The sequence below is a fragment of the Oreochromis niloticus genome, unplaced genomic scaffold (genome assembly GCF_001858045.2).
Source record: "Oreochromis niloticus isolate F11D_XX unplaced genomic scaffold, O_niloticus_UMD_NMBU tig00002259_pilon, whole genome shotgun sequence".
Classification (NCBI taxonomy): Eukaryota; Metazoa; Chordata; class Actinopteri; order Cichliformes; family Cichlidae; genus Oreochromis; species Oreochromis niloticus.
In genome coordinates, this window is record NW_020327607.1 from 14,236 (window position 1) to 22,769 (window position 8,534).

Consider the following 8,534-nt stretch of genomic DNA (forward strand, 5'->3'; position numbering starts at 1 on the left):
ATTAAAGCTTGGTTGGCTTTAAACTTCTTAAATTCTAATGATAAGAAAACAGAGGTGTTGGCGTTTGGAACTAGTGGTCCTTGTGAGTCCTCCTCTGTTGATTTAGGACCCCTAGATGTTTATGTTAAACCTGGTATTACTGACCTTGGTTTTAAGTTGGACAGTGATTTTAAATTGGAAAGCCAAGTTAGAGCCTGTGGTGAAGTCCAGTTTTTATCATTTAAGGTGACTGACAAGAGTGAAATATTTTCTTTTTCTGCAGCACTTTGAAGGGTTTTACTTTTATTTCCTCAGTTAGTTATTATTACTCTCTTGCTCTCTAAACGAAACTGAAATACATAAACTCACAATAGAACGTAAGTGAAACTAAACTAAACTAAAAACAAACGAAGAAAATGAAAATGCAAAACTAGAGTAACTCTGCAGTTACCCCACCCACCTGTCGCAGAAGCTGACTAGTGTGAGTGGGCATCAAGACGCAATGGAGGAGGCTGACTGTAGATGAGCAGCCTGAAGTTTAGAGTGTCATGGAGAGTTAGCAAAACAAAAACACTGTCCCACTTTTAACCCCTGACTTTGACAGACGTCGTCTCTTTTGATGCGACAACCTCTGGTGATTAAATAAAGAAACAAGATTACCTTTCATGTGTTTCTGTTTAAGCTCAAATTGGTTTGATGTTTGGAGGTTTTCTCAGTGTTCATCAGTCACTCATCTGTGTGGCATGTATGTGGCACTGTGGCTTAGCTGGTTAAAGTGCCTGTCTAGTAAGTGTTAAACTAGAAAACAGGAGATCCTGGGTTCAACTCCCAGCAGTGCCTAAAAGATTTAAGTTTTGTCTGTTCTCAGTCATCCAGGGCCTGTTAGTCTAAGGAGTGTGGAAAGATGAGTGTCTGCATTCCTTTAAGGGACACATCCCACTGGTGTATAAATATACACCAGTGGGATGTGTCCCTTAAAGGAATGGGACTCTGCACCATTTCATTTTAGCAAGAGTCTCAAACTCACGGCTTACCTCACTCCTACTTGCGGCCCGTATATAGACCTGAAGAAATATAATGCAATTTGGCCGTTGGAGTTACTTTTTGTTGTTAGGGGGATTTGTTTGTTGTTGAGTGCAATGTAAAAATAAGATCTTTAAAAAGCACAAAATGATTTAATATGAAGGCAATATGAGCAGAGAGCACAAACTCATTGAGTGATTGGCTGTTAGTTCAGTGAGAGAGTTATTTGTAAAGTAAACACTTTTCACTAGCAGTCAAAACTAATGTGTACACTTATGTCTGCATTTTTATTGTGTTAAATATGAACAAAAGAACTGAAGGTATAAACCCACGTGATGTGGATCGGCGCGAGGACATCACGATAATGACTGGGTAACAGACGTCTCCGAAAACGTCGGAGCACTTTTGCAAATATGCGATGTCTTGATAAACCAAATAGATATTTGAAGTTTATACGGCTACTTTCTCGTCTGAAAATATGTTAAAAGTTTATTTTGTGATGCAGAAAGATAAATAAGAGTAATATTTAAACTTAGTAGAGGCCGCCATTGTTGGAAACTGTTGCACTGAAATGTGAGATTTTAAAAAGGAGAATGTGGCTGTTTCCTGTGACTTGTTGGTTTTTGGGGATGATCCTCAGTTTGAGTTTCTTATGTTCAAATCCCAGATGAGCCCATTTGTTGTTTAAGACTTTGCCGCCTCCCTGTTACTGTAATTTGTGACTATCAGGATGTCCTAAAAACTCCATGGAAAGCATTTAGCTTCAGAGAAAAACTGGCAGGAAACAGAAAGACAGAGCATTTTTCTCTTATATTGACTTTTCTCCACTGGATTCCTGTTAAATCTAGAATAAAATAAATAAAGAATAAAATACTATATTTATATTACTATTTTTACTTTTAGCTTCTACTTTTTTACATCACACTGTGCACAATGTCTATGGAATTAATCCTAGAATAAAAACTAGAATCAAACACAGAAACTTGACTTTCTGAGCTTTCAAAACAATCTTTCATACATTCTTCTTCATTTTTTTTACTCTGATGTGTGACTTTGGGAAAATGACACAAAGAATTGTTTGGCTTGTTGGTCTAGTTTCAATGGGAGAAATGTCCCTGTCTCCCTTGAAGGGAGTCGTCCTTTGGAAGAACTCGCCTCACGGGTGGAGAGTGAGCAACAAAACCGGTGATACTTCTGAGGCTGTTTCCAGCTCTGTCTCAGAGCAGAAACAGGTTTTTGCTGTCAAGAAGCCAGTATGGCAACATCACTGCCACTCTGCACGATCCCAGCACTGCTCCAGAGAAACCTAAAGGAAAGGCCCGGGTGGTGTTCACAGAGAGTTCAATCTTGTCTCCATTGTACCGATTAGATGTTTTCTATTTTCTTTCATCTTTTGGTAAAAACTTGGTTTCAAAACAGAAGGAGAAAGTTTAGGAGGAGTTCACATCCTCAGCATCTCAATCAGGGCGTCCCATTTCATGTAAGTATCTCCTATTAATAAACTTTGATTCAGACATCTGGGTAATTCATTCATTAATTTCATTTGAAATGTATTGAATATAATTTGAAACAAGAACTTTGTATTGTACTTTTACTGACTGTGCTGTTGTGATTCAGTTTCAGGGAGAGGGACAGCCCCCACTCAAGCAGCAGTACACCCAGCACCTGGAGACCAATTTAAATGGTAAATGGCCTGTATTTATATAGCGCTTTAACAGTCCCTAAGGACCCCAAAGCGCTTTACATATCCAGTCATCCACCCATTCACACACACATTCACACACACAATTTAATCAGAAGTGGTGCAAATTATCAGGCTGTGGGCAATTTTGCGGTTGGACCTCAATGGACCTTCCCCACCTCACCCCAGTTGTTTGGCTGGTCGACGCCACCAGGCAACGGCAATTATGAATTCAACCCTGTTGCCGGTACGAACAACAAAAACTTGGGTTTTCACAACACAAGTTTTGAAGGAGCAAGTGGAGAGCCTTGCCAGCAGCTAATGATCCTTTAATTACAAATATTGTGATTTATATCAGACTTTTTGTATTAAGTTTTAATCTTCTTGTCTTCATGTAGCTCAACATAGCAGAGTCTCAGATTTGATCTCTTCCAGTAAATAAAAGGAACGGGGTGAATTTTCGGCCCTTTATTTTTAACTGTTGGATTTTAAATAAATGGATGAATTAAAAAATTAAAATAATTAAATACTTCGAGCTGAGATTTCCTGTACTGTGGCATAAAGAGGAAGTGTGATGGCTCACCTGGTAGTGGTGTGCCATTGCTGCAAATATAAATGAGTTTGTCTGAACAGCACTTTGTGCAGGGGTCTGGGTCTGTCTGTGTCATGATCAGACGGTCCTTCCTGGGGCGACCTGCCTGTGTGTGTTTCTCTCTCTCTCTCTCTCTCCTCCTCCCTACCCTTGCTGTCTCCACCCAGCGGCTGACACACCTGTACCTAATTTGCCACCCAGCTGTCACTGATCATCCTTCGTCGTGGGCTGAGGTATTTAACTGTGTGTCCAGACGGCAGTCGACGCTGGATTGTGCTTGAAGCTCGGTAGTAAAAAGTGTTGTAACCTTCAACTTAGCTTTAGCCGGCTAGCCTTCTCACCGGTTGTTTTCGCTTGTTTTCAGGAGGAGGAAATACGGAGCAGGAGGTTGGAGAGAAGGAGCCCGCGGGATTAAGCTCTCGGAGGAGAAGAAACACACTTGGATTATCACTGTGGAAGATCACCTGCGCACCACTGGGAGTTGGAGGAGATCACTATTGGACTTTGCACTTCGCTTTGTTTTGAGATTGTTTTTGGGCACTGTAAATAAACGCACTGTTTGCTTCGCATCCAGAGCTCCGCGACTGAGTCCGTGTTTTCCCATTATCCGTGACAGTCTGAGAGGTTTCCCTCCTCTTCACTGAGTTTGTTTTGCTGCTTTTTCTGGAAAGTAAAAACTTTTCTTTGTCGTCTCTTTTTCTTTATAAACTGGTGGTGTTGCCACAGTAGAGTGTCTCACGGTTTGTGGGCTCATGTAAAGGTAAGCACCAAGCAAACTTTAATGTGAGTTCAGTTAATCTTGAGTTTAGCTCCTGAATGAGGTCTTCTGCTGCTCTCCTCGGTGTCTGTTCACAGTTCATTGTGAACACATTGAGAGAAGAGTGAGCGAGTGTTTGGAGGAAAAACACCAACTAATCATTAGCCCAACACGCTGGGAGAAGTTCAGCATTTGCTCGCAGAAAGTTGGTGCAGAAAAGTCTTTTCAGCAGCCCTGCAGCTGTTTTTCTGCACGCACCAAACCTCTACAGCCTCATTTCTATTTGAAGTGATAACAGGAAATGGATCAGAGAGATCGGCTGCAGTATCAGGGTCACAATCTTTAAGGACATGACAGAATGTGGGGAATATAGATCAATGTGAAATTGAAATCTGAAAACTATCGTACTGATGAAAAGAAGCATTACAGTTGGTTAGTTTGGGGTGTGAAACTGGAGCTTTGTGGTTTCAGTTAGTATCAAAACAAATGAAAGAAAAATCATTTTCTTCTAAACATTTGTTACAAAATTGAAAGTTACAGTACAATCTGTAAAGGAGAATTAATGTCTTCCTAGAGTTTATATAGCACCACACAGACTCATCTGGGATTCAAACCAGAGACCGCTCACACATGAAGCAAGAAACATTCCCTAGGAACAACAAATAAGCCTGCAGTGCGAGAGCAAAGTGCTCTAATAGGGTGATATGGTACTATAAGGTCATTATAATAAGATGGGGCCTGATTATTTAAGACCTTGTATGTGAGGAGCAGGATTTTGAATTCAGTTCTGGATTTAACAGGAAGCCAATGAAGGGAAGCCAAAACAGGAGAAATATGCTCTCTCTTTCTAGTCCCTGTCAGTACTCTTGCTGCAGCATTTTGGATTAACTGAAGGCTTTTCAGGGAGTTTTTAGGACATTCTGATAATAATGAATTGCAGTAGTCCAGCCTGGAAGTAATAAATGCACGAACTAGTTTTTCAGCGTCACTCTGAGACAGTAAATTTCTAATTTTAGAGCAGTCCAAAATATTTGTTTAATATGTGCATGGAAGTCAAAAATCCCTCCAAGGTTCCTCACAGAGCTACTGGAGGCCAAGGTAATGCCATCCAGAGTAAGAATCTGGTTAGATACCATATTTCTAAGATTTTCAGGGCCGAGTACAATAACTTCAGTTTTATCTGAATTTAGAGGCAGAAAATTAGAGGTCATCAGGTCTTATGTCTTTAAGACATTCCTGTAGTTTCACAAATTGGTGTGTGCTTGATGTTTGTTGTGTATTTGCTGCTATGACAACTAATTTTTCCTCTGGGAATAATAAAGTCTCTCTGATGCTCTCTTATATATATTTATTGTCACGGCTGCGGAGGCAGATGTGTGATGAATGTGAGACAGGATCCAGACACAGGCACTGGCTTGGAAGTAAGCGAGCTTTTATTAACACACTGGGCGCGAACAGAAACAAAACCTAAACCCATCACCTTCACTCAATACCAGGTGGAGATGCAAATGAGGAGACTTCACTCAGGCAAGTCTGCTGGACCAGACGGAGTGAGTCCCCTCGTCCTCAAGACCTGTGCCCCCCAGCTGTGTGGAGTCTTTCATAAACTGTTTATGCTGAGTCTGAGTCTGCAGAGGGTACCAGTGCTGTGGAAGACATCATGCCTCGTCCCTATTCCAAAGACGCCACGTCCCAGTGGCCCCAGGATTACAGGCTCGTGGCACTGACCTCCCACGTCATGAAGACCCTGGAAAGACTCATCCTGGACCAGCTGCGACCCATAGTAAGACCACATCTGGATCCCCTTCAATTCGCTTATCAGCCTCGTCTCGGAACTGAGGACGCCATCATCTACCTGCTCGATCGTGTCTACACCCATCTGGACCAGCCAGCGAGCACTGTGAGGGTCATGTTCTTTGACTTTTCCAGTGCTTTCAGGCCGACCCTCCTGGGTGATAAGTTAGCAGCGATGCAGGTGGATGCTTCTCTGGTGTCCTGGATTGTTGATTACCTGACAGGAAGACCACAATATGTACGTCTCCCACAGTGTGTGTCGGACAAGGTGATCAGCAACACAGGGGCACCACAGGGGACTGTCCTCTCCCCCTTCCTCTTCACCCTCTACACCACAGACTTCAGCCACTGCACAGAGACCTGCCATCTTCAGAAGTTTTCTGATGACTCAGCGGTGGTTGGATGCATCAGCAGGGATGATGAGACAGAGTACCGGGCTGTGGTCGACTCCTTTGTCACGTGGTGTGAGCAGAATCATCTGCAGCTCAACGTGGCAAAGACCAAGGAATTGATCGTGGACTTCAGGAAGACCAGGAAACACTTGACCCCTGTTTCAATCCAAGGGGTCAGTGTTGACATTGTGGATGACTACAAATACCTTGGAGTACATATTGACAATAAACTGGACTGGGCTAAAAACACCACAGCACTTTACTCAACATAGAAAGGGCCAGAGTCGTCTCTATTTTTGAGGCGACTGAGGTCCTTCAACATCTGCCAGAAAATGCTGAGGATTTTCTACGAGTCTGTTGTGGCCAGTGCGATCCTCTATGCTGTGGCATGCTGGGGGAGCAGGCTGAGGGTCGCAGATGCCAACAGACTCGATAAACTGATCCGTAAGGCCAGTAGCGTTGTGGGGATGGAGCTGGACTCCCTCAAGGTGGTGTCAGAGAGGCGGATGTTGTCCAAAATAAAGACAATGTTGGATAACACCTCCCACCCACTCCATGACATGCTGGTCAGTCACAGGAGCACGTTCAGTGAGAGACTGAGATTACCGAAAAGCACCACTGAACGACACAGGAAATCATTCCTGCCTGTGGCCATCTCCCTGTACAACTCATCCACTTAACACACTGGTTACTGCTTCAACTACATGTTTCTTTCCAGCTATTTATTAATGTGTGACTTATGTATATATATATATATGTATATTGTACTATTCTTAGTTAGCGTGTTGTCTGTTTTGTTAATGTTGGTTTATAATGGAGCACTGTAACAAAAAATAATTTCCCCCAGGGATCAATAAAGTATTCTGATTCTGATTCTGATAAAGGTGACCTAGTCTGGGAGTGACTAACAAAACAAACCTGAACGGACAACTCCGGGAGAAACACGCAGGGAAGAAACACAGACGGACTAGCAACGAACACTATAAACTATAAATACACAGAAGGGAATGAGGAAACTACACACAGGAGGGAGGCACAGCTGATTGTGATCGACAAGACGAGACAGGGGAAACGCATCCTGAACACACTGGCATAAGACAGACTTTCACAATAAAAAAGGAAACTCAAAACACGCGCGAAGACACAGACTCAGAGACGTGGGCTTTACACAGAGGCCTGACTACACTAGAGGGGATACACAGGTAGGGATGACACAGAACAAAGGGAGCACCGAATTAACACTGGGAGGTCAAATAACAAAACCTAAAAATCAGAACTCAGGAAGTACCACGAAACTAGGGAGCTAGAAACACTAGGACAGAAACCCAAACACAAACAGTCACAAACCATGATGAAATCAAAGTAAAAGTACAAAACCCCAAAACACTGGGTCATCGACCCAGGACCATAACATTTATATGGCTATTTTTCCATGTCAAAAAATGGACTTCAACACACCTGCCTGGAAATGTATTTTCATTCAACTGTGCACTGTTGGATTATAAACAGAATGACGGTAAGTACCTCAATAAATATCTCGATGTGGGACTGACATCAGTAAATCGAGTCTAATCTGCAGATGTTCGGTGTAACAGAGACAGACACAGAGCAGGTTTGAAGCTGAAGACTTTATTCAGAAAAAACACGGCAGAACATTTTTTATATTTTGTTTTAAGTAGAATTTAAATGATGTTTGGGAAAAAAATCATTTAAAAGTGTGAAGGAAGTTTGACTTCAGGGATGATGGTTTGTTTTTAACTCCTCTAACCTTTACTGCTACTGCTCCTCCTGGAGCCTCCACCTGTTTTTACTGCTGCTCCTCCCCCTGCTTCCCCATGTACTTCCTTCTCTGCTCCTTCTCTTGCTACTATGGTTGCTTCACTTCCTGCTGCTCCTGCCTCCACCTTTGTGTCTTCTGGCTTTTTTACTGTTTCTGCTGCTGCTGCTGCTCTCACTCTGACTCCTGTACATCTTCCGCTTGCTGCTGCTGCCTCCACCCATGTTTTTCCTGTTGGGCCTGCTCCCACTGCTGCTCCTGTTTCCCCATCTTCTTTCTACTCTGCTGCTCTCACTCTGTCTCCTTTCCCATCTATGGTTTTCTGCCTGTTGAGGGCTAGCTTTGTTATTAATACAAAACTCCAAATATATGCCATTTGGATAGCAGCTGTGACACTCTAACTCAGAATTACGCGGTCCATCACAACGAAATATGTTTCTGAGGCCCATTGAAGACGCGAGCGCGTGAAGTGAATTTATCAACTCCTCTCTGTCTATGGTTCTGTGTGTGCTAACACCGACTGCAGACTGAGTTTCAGA

The 8,534-nt window shown here is 42.7% G+C and overlaps 1 non-coding gene across 1 annotated transcript; it reads left to right on the plus strand.

Moving 5' to 3' along the window:
- Nucleotides 1-730: 730 nt before the first annotated feature.
- trnat-agu (transfer RNA threonine (anticodon AGU)) lies at nucleotides 731-819 on the plus strand. The gene is given in 2 exon segments: nucleotides 731-768; nucleotides 784-819. It is a non-coding gene; the product is annotated as a tRNA-Thr (tRNA).
- The last annotated feature ends 7,715 nt before the right edge of the window (nucleotides 820-8,534 follow it).